General features: G+C 29.2%; 1 long non-coding RNA gene across 1 annotated transcript; it reads right to left on the reverse strand.

Annotated features, from left to right (window-relative positions):
* Positions 1 to 1,836: 1,836 nt before the first annotated feature.
* On the reverse strand, positions 1,837 to 5,305 carry LOC108203441 (uncharacterized). The gene is made up of 4 exons (XR_001803380.2): positions 5,043 to 5,305; positions 4,363 to 4,546; positions 2,092 to 2,170; positions 1,837 to 1,994 (listed from the first exon to the last, which is right to left on the reverse strand). It is a non-coding gene; the product is annotated as an uncharacterized LOC108203441 (long non-coding RNA).
* Positions 5,306 to 9,425: the final 4,120 nt, after the last annotated feature.

Here is a 9,425-nt window from a genome sequence, read left to right on the forward strand (position 1 = left end):
ATAAATTTTATATGCTTAAAACTTGTAGGAAAAAGATCAATTTTCACAAAAAGATCAATTTTCAGTGCAGCATATTTTATAATTTTGAATGAATTTTAAAAGAATGAAATTCCTCGATTTTATACATGGTCGGCCAACAAAATTGAAAAGAGGCCCAACCACTTATTGTTTTGTGATAAGTACCTGACAGCCTGGCAGCCACATTAGTATGATATTATTGGTTGTAGCCATGGCCAAGCTCAGGCGGATTTGTTTTAGGCTCCACCTCTCAAAAGAACTCAAGTTAATGAACTTGTTTGGCTACTTTATCTTTACGATGTGGGATTTTGTTTGACACCCACTCAACACTACCCTCACTTAAAGTGGAGTCCAGCCGAAAACAACACTACTACACATTTTATCTTACATAACACTCAATTTTTAGCTTAGATAGCGCTTTTAAGCTCTCTCTAAGCCAGCGTTATGTAAGTTCAATCTACTTACAAAGCGCTTGTATAAGTGCTATGGTGGTAGAGTACTTCAATAGCGGTTTCAGAAGTGCTATGGTAGTAAGCGTTATGCAAGTGCAATCTACTTATATAGCGCTTCTATAAGCGCTATGTTAGTATAGACTTCAATAGCGTTTTTGTAAGTGTTATGAAAGTAATTTTTTAATAATTATGTACAACACTTACATAACACTTTATCAAACACTATTGAAGGAAATATCACTTAAATATCATTTTCAAAAGCGCTATTGTACTATTGTAGTTTTATTTTTTTAAATAAATCCTATTATATATATACATATATTTTGTCGGGTATCCTATTATATATACTAGCCTATAACCCGTGCGAAGCACGGGTGACCAAATATTTTTTTTTTGTTATTATTTGTAAGCTTAATAGCATTTTTTCGTGTTTTATTATTAATTTAATTTAATATAATGTTATTGACTTATGCAAATTGGGGGATTTTTTTTTGACAGATGAGATGAAATCCGGGGTTGATTAATCATTGATTCATGGTTATTTAATAAATCAGATTAACTTTTGTTTCGTGTTTTTAATAAATATATATCTACTTTATATTTTCCCTACAAACATTTTTTAAATAAAAATTAAATATATCACTCTAATATATTTTGATTCAGTATATAAAAGAAGTAAATATGAAAGGAAAAAAACGGATTAAGAAGTAAACAATCTAGAAGTTCAAAAGATTAGTTAAATTAGGTTTTAACTTAAGTTAAAAGAAATTTGAAATAAAAATCACTCCAACAGTAAAAATTTAATTATTCTCTTTCTTTACTTCATTTTTGAAAACTCTTAATTACCAATTGCTGTCATGAAAACATCTGGAAAGAAAATTATTAAGTGACACTACAATTGTTGAATTGCTGATGCGGTGGTTAACTATTTGCATGCATTTTGAGGTTCAATAAATTTTAGTTCAATAACGTTTTCGAAATTATTTTATTTAAATAAAAGTTTAAACGTCAAATTTTTATGCAGGAAAAAAGATTTTTAAAAAAATATTCATTTCGAAAAAAAAAAATATTCATTTCTTTACGTTATTTTTTTGCATTGCTTGACACATATTTTAAGGTGCATATGAAACATAGTTTTATAAAAAAAATTTGAAAATTTTCTTTTTATATAAAATTTTAGAGAATAAATATTTATTCAGAAGGAAAAAATTCAAAATAATTTATCAATCTATATTTAACAGGATTCTCTCAATATTTTACTGGAGTCTCGAAATGCTTAATAGCATTTTTTCGTGTTTTATTATTAATTTTTATACCGATGAACGAAAGATACATCTGAGTATATATAAACGAAACAATACACCACTACCATCTTCAAATCCCCAGCCTCATTCACTAAATTTGTCAAGCTTAAAAAATGAATGAAACACATACAAAGAAACTATCAACAATTGTATTTACTATTGTATGATTAATCCTGCGTTTCCAAGCTAAAATTTCCAAATCCGTCATCTTCGGGACGCTCTTCAGTGCATTTATAACATTTCAGAGGTTATGATTCAAAAGTGGCAACCAACTACATTTGTAAAAGTTAAATTTTTTTATATATTGTACAGAATACCTGTTCTTCAATATCACGTAAACGTTTCCACTGGTCTTCTTTGAATTTTTTCCAACGCTCCTCATCGTGTTCCATTAACCTGATAAGCATATAGCAAAAAGTGAAAAAACCATATGCCTAAATTGAAAATACAGTTGTAAATGTCTATTTTAAAAAAAAAAAAAACTTTTTAACAACTTTTTAACATGTAGATAAAATTACAACAAAGCACAATGTAAACACAACAACATGGTGATAAGTAGTAACAAAATCTGATTCTATAGCTCTGCATCTTTTATCAGAATAACAACATAACCCACTGATATTTTGCAATATGTTATTTAGAATAACAGGTGTAAGATCTCCACTCTTGAGTGGGAGATAATCCTTTCGGTTTAGTTTACAACGCCATAGAATAACCTGTAAATTTGATGATCTAGAATAATAGTTAAGCACAATATCCTATTTTCATTTGAGGTTGTTTGTGCAATTGTGGAACATTTTTAATTATATTTTCTGCTCTTGGTAGCCTTCCTTGCTGTAAGTGTAACTGACCATGCCAACTCTGCATTAAAGCTTCATCTAAATGATAATCATCTTTACAATATAGTCTCACCATAAACTCAAAATCAACAATACTCGTCAATATCCAGATTCTCCACTCAAGTATATCTCATTTACTTTATATTCGTGTCTTGAAATACTCTTCCCTCTGTTTTCGAAATAGATGAAATAGCTCTGCAACGGGAAGACATACACCTGAAATAGCTTAATCCCCGGCTTCATTTCGAGGACAAGTACTTGAAGAAGAATTCTCTGGGTATTTATTTAACTGCTGTTCTGTGTAAAATTCTATAAACGACATGTGATCATTTTTTTAGTTCTTCCGACTTGAGGGACACCTCTACACAGCCTTGTTCAACTGTCTTGAACAGGGCCTTAATTACGTTTTGGACTTCCTACTTATATATTTATGTTCAAGTCCATTCTAAATTCACTTCTTTCATTTAATAAAGAATGATTTAACTTTTTTCTTTTATTTATTTTAAGTGTAAAGGGCCTACCTAACTTTTGTGATTACATTTTCGTGCTACAAACAGGCAAGCATTCAATTATCTGTGTGTTCAATTGCTAAGGATCTTAAGACATTAGACTAATTGTATTTATAAGTGTATTGCCATATAGCTTCACACATGCCACATTATTTTCTATATTCAGATGCTCCCATAAAAGTAAAGTGTTTTAATTAATTATAAATTATATTTAAAAGGAAAATAATCTAGAGAGTGGAGCCTTAGTTTTAAGTGATAAAGGCATTTGCTGTATTGATAAATTTGACAAGATGTCAGAAAATGCAAGGAGCATGTTACATGAGGTACACTTATTTATCTGTTTACACATTAAACTGACTTTATGATTTAGGCAGTCATGAATTTCTATACAACTAAAACACTACTCATCAGTATAATTTCCTAGACCAACACTTCTACATATATACTATTCGTAAGATTCATGTTAATTTATTTTATCTGAAATATAGGATCATTCACCTTCCTCCTACATTATTGTCCAGGTGATGTTGCTAGGTGGAAACTGGTCTATCTACAAACTGTACATTTGTATTATTATATTAACATGGTTGAAGCACTTTGCGACCATTACAGGTACAGTCAGCAAGAACCCCCCTTCTTAGTGGTTAGACATACAATATAACTCTACTCTACTTCTACATGGACTTGGTAAGAATAGCTAACTATCACACTACATTCTGTAATTCATTATCACTAATCTCTCCACCTTAGTGTTACAGTCAGCAAGAACCTCCCTTCTTAGTAGTTAGACTTGTAACTGAGTTTTTTATGTATCAGTTAAAGTGGAAAACAAAAATATAGATATATTCGACCTATTTTTAAATCAGCCATTTGACGGACTTAACTACTAAGACTTTATTCATCTGTTAAATAAAAAATTTATTTAACCGCATTATTCTATCATAATTTTATTTTCATAATAAAATTATTTAAAGTTATAATATATACAATAAAATAACAAATATAATGACCGCTTAGATAAAAATGAATGGTAATTTAAATTGATAAAAACAAATTCTGCAATTAAAACTTGGTAGATCAACTAAAAGCATATTTGTGCACACACACATGAAAATACACAGAAAAAGTGAGGAATTCAAAATAAAAACCAGGTTTTTTTTACAAATTAAATGAAGTGTGTGGCTAGTCCAGAGTATCATTTGTTTAAATAAACATGAAGATTAACTTTCTGGGTAGGTACCTTGTCTCCAATTTCAGACACAAAAATTAAAGAGAATGCAGCAGTGAACCCTGACTTTGCTATTGCCCCTAAGACTGATGAAGGTGATCCTTTTGCGAAAACAATCAATGAGTACACCAAGCCACATCCAAGTAACACCAAAGCTATTGAGGCAGGATAAGGAAGTCGAGAAGAAAGCTTCTTCCTGCATTTCAAGTAAAAATTGCACATGAGTTGGGGTGGATATTATAAACTATAAAGTCATCAGTTTATGCTTGTTTACTAACATAAGTACAATAGCATGGAAAGTTTACAACAAAATATAGACCTTTATTAATAGTACGTAAACTTCGGAAAACTGGCTCGAGAGGAAAGGAGCATCTAATACAGGGCATGGAAGTTTGATTTGCACATTTTAATAGACGGACGCATATCAGACTTCCAGTTGTATAATGATATTGGCGTATACACACTATCACACTACATTCTGTAATTCATCATCACTAATCTCTTCACCTTAGTGTTCAACGCCAAAGAAATTATCACAGGTATTTATTCGAGCATCTTGTAAGTGTCTCTAAAACAACGATTAAAACTCAAAAAATCAAAAACCAAATAAATAGTTATCATAGGTAATTACTCGAGCATCTTATAAGTTTTTCTAAAACAACAATTAGAACTCAAAAAGCTATTAGGTTTACCTCTTTAAGCTATTTGTTTGCCTTGCCTCTGTGTATAGTCTTTTATCTCGGTATTTCTCTTGATGCTTCTCTTGATGCTTCAACTGCTTAACAAAGGTACTAAGCACCGAGGTGGAGAGACAGACAGAGGGAAAATTCGAGTGTACTGGTGATTGAGAGGGAGACTGATGCTTGGATATCTATCGAGAATGTATTTTTTAGGAGGGGTAAAATGGGTAAGTCAATAAAACATACCTAAACCAAAAAAACCTAACCAAAATTTTGTACGACTACAAATTAAACCTATGTTGGCTTTTTATAGTATAGTATAGATTATCCATTTAATTATATGCAATTGCCCAAAACTAATCCCTGAATAGAATATATATATATGTATATATATATATATATATATAGGGTATGGTTCATCGAGGAACTCACCCATCCTGGTAACCGAGTAACTTTCAATCTCAGCCACACAGTCTACACATACCCTATTTTTTTTTGCAACTGCTGTGTAACTGCTAGTACATGCGCGCCCCCTGTGTTCTGTAAATATCAATCCTTCACGTACCCCACTTGTGTAAGCTTTTTTATTTTGTTTTTGTATTTTATATTATCAATTTCTTTTTATATTTTTATTTTGTTATTATATATTTTTATCCGTGCTTTTAATTTTTTAAAGTACTTTTAAATACTATCAATACTAAAAATACATCAAAAACTATACTGGACATACTTAAAATTTAAGAAATGTATTTAAATTATTTTAAGTGCTTTATTTAATATATAATATTTTACAAAATTTAGAAAAATATCTTCTATGTTTAAAAATCATATTACATATTTCATAGAAAAAAATTATAAATATATAAAAATTATAAATGAAAGAACAAACAACAAAAATTGAAATATATGACAAATAAAATACAGAACATGCGACAAAATAAAAATTAAAAATTACACAAATAAAAAAGTTCATATTATATATAAACAAATGAAATACAGAACAAGTGAGAAAACTAAAAACTATAAGGAAATACAGGACATTGTATTTTTTTGTTCTTCAATTTTTAATGTTATGTATTTTATGTAGTGTATTAATTATTTATACTTATAGATTTGAGTATATTTTATTTGATACATGTTACAGAACTGATGGTATGTGTCTACAGAACATGTGATTAGGTTTAAAAAAAAGTAAGTGCCCTCCTTTTATGCCGCGTGTTTTTAATATTTAAATTCGTTCTATTTTAATATCATATTTTTGATGATCCATATTTTTAATTTTTTAGGTGTGCTTTTAAATTATACTACCTATATTAAAATACATCAAAAATTATATAAAACATTTTTAAAAGTTATGAAAATAATTATATAACATATACAAGTAGGATGTAATTAATAAATATAGAACACTGATAAAATATGTATAGTACATAGAAAATTCAAATGACAGAACACATAAAAATTACATAATATTAATAAATAATATACAGTACACAGACAATTTAATTACAGAACATATAAAAATTACAAAATATTAATAAATAATATACGGTACATAAAATAATTAAAAATATAGAAATAATTATATAGCATATACAAGTAGAATGTAATTAATAAATACAGGACATTGGTAAAATATGTACCGTACATAGAAAATTTAAATAACAGAACACATAAAAATTACAAAATATTAATAAAAAAATATACAGCACACAGAAAATTTAATTACAGAACTCATAAAAATTATAAAATATTACAAACATGGAATATAGAGTATAAAAATTACAGGACATGGTATCTTATGTATTTTTTATTCTACCTTTTCTTTTATTTATATGAGTACGTGTCTAGTACAGAACTTAATTAGGTCTAAAGACAAGCACGTGTATTCCTATTTTTACGCAGCGTGTTTTTTAACTCAAGTGTCTTCCTATTTTCACGCCGTGTATTTTCTTAAGTGTTAAAAGAGTTCCTAGGTTACTATTTTAGTTAGTTCCTCAAGGAGAAGCCCCCTATATATATATATATATATATATATATAGAGTTAAATTCAATGGAGACCACATTTTTTCTGGAGACCTGGAGACCACATATGTTCTGCAAGTAAAATATTTCATAAAAACATTGCAAAACGTACAGTTTTACAAATCATGTTCTGCGAAATCATTATTTCATTTAAAATCTTGAATATCATATATGTTTTACATGTAGAACATTACAAAATGTTTTGTTCTGTGAAATATGTTTAGTTTGCCGAACATTTGTTCAACTTGCAGAACATACATTATCTACTTATTAAACATAGATGATTTTCAACAATTTTAATGAATACATGATATTTGTAGAACATATTTTATAAAATAATGTATCTTATAGTGTTTTGATTGCAGAACATACGTGGTCTCCGATGAAATAGCGGTCTCCATAGAACTTTCCTCTATATATATATATATTGAAAATGCCATGACTTTCAAAAATGTACAAATTTCCTAAACCTTAAATATGTCATAGTTTACAAGTCAAATCTTCAAAATATTCTTAATATCTAGCAACTACATACTTCACTTAAATCTAAAACTAATTTAACAATTCGTCCTTGAGATAGCGGTTGTACAAGAATCCGGTCCAATTTTTTTTGAAGCTAAGCATTTTATCAGAAGGATAGGTCTTGAGTCTTGGTGTATAAGTAAACTACAAAAATAAATGAAATACATTAATATTGTACGAAATTGTAAATATTAAACTAATAGATAGTAGAAGTGCAAGAAATTCTAAAATTTACTTACATTAACATTGATTTTTGTTTCACCTGTACCTAATATATCCTCTATGAAACATCCAACATAATATCCACAACTGATACCATCACGCTGCTTGGGACACTATACAAAATAATTGAGTTAAATAATCAAAAGAAAATCAAATTTAGCTATCATTACAATTACCGTAAATTATCCAAAGTACCTGGACATTCATCCATTTGAAACTGTTAAATGAAGTCATGGTATATTTCTTTCCACCATTAGTTCGAAACTTAATCATTGCTCTGTAAAATAAGAAATCTATAAATAACACATTACTCCTTCACAAGTATCTTGCATTTTAAATTAATCAAAACACTTAAAAGATGTACTTACGTTTCAATAAATGCTTTAACATTCTTGTAATATGCATTATTTGTCATGGGAGCCGGATCCATAAAATAAATGTACTCTGTTTTTGCATTAATAGCAACCAAGATCCAATGCTTTTTATATATATTTTGAGTTTTAGTTAGAAGCATATTATATAGCATAAATATATTATATATGTATTGAAAAATAAAACTTACGAGACATTCCAAGGCACGAAGAGTAGGTGGTCTTTGTCCACATATTTTAGCAAACAATTGGCCAAGGATGTATTGGAGCTATCTACCATGTGAGACACAATATGAGGTGAAATAAAAGAGAACTTGGCTGCCAAATCCGGATTGTTGGATAAATAGACCTCACATAAATACCTTCAATTAAAGAATTATAATTACAACACTGTTAATGAAGCCATCATTATGAGTTTAATGGTCATACCTGATGTAGAAGGTAAGACTAGTTGCACTTAACCATTGGTTATCTAGCACCTCCAAAACATTCTCTTTATTAATATAATCATTCCACGCATCCCTCTCCCAATAATTTCCCATATGAACCACTACATCAGTGACACGATTAAACTTGACAGCAAGACGAACAAAATCCAATACTGCATCATCACAAATATCACCAGGTAGGGGATAACCTAGCTTTCTCGAAGATACACCAACAACCGACTCTCTTGTTTTTTCCTTCACTTTATGTGCAAGCTTATTATTTTCTTTATCATCCATTTTCTTATGTTCCTTTGCATGTTGAACTCTTTCTTTGTTCATATCTTTTTGATGTGTCTATCAAATAGCAAAACAAGTAGATCTTAGACATGAAAATAATAATTTAAATTAATGGAGACAATATAATGAAACTATACATAAAAACAAATATAGATTACATAGATAACCTCAAGTTCCATGGAAACCAGTTTTCGTGGCCAAGCAAGAAAATATCCCGGAGCTTCTCCAATCAGGTTAGCGTCATCACATGGTTTAGGCAAGGGAGTATTAAATTCTGACTTTTCAGCAACTTCAAATTGCACCCTCACGTATCCTTCTTCTAGTGGTATACAGTGTAAGACTCTATTATTGACATCATTGTGCAAGATCCCACGTCCAACATATTTACGACCGGGATCCAAATACAAATAACAAGCATGTTTACCTTGTAATTTGATATATCAATAAGCACAATATATAAAAGTCAGATCAAATTCTGACAAAAAAAGGTATTTAAGCTTAACTATAAGTTATAGTTGAATTAATACCTC

Source organism: Daucus carota, chromosome 2 (genome assembly GCF_001625215.2).
Source record: "Daucus carota subsp. sativus chromosome 2, DH1 v3.0, whole genome shotgun sequence".
NCBI classification, from domain to species: Eukaryota; Viridiplantae; Streptophyta; class Magnoliopsida; order Apiales; family Apiaceae; genus Daucus; species Daucus carota.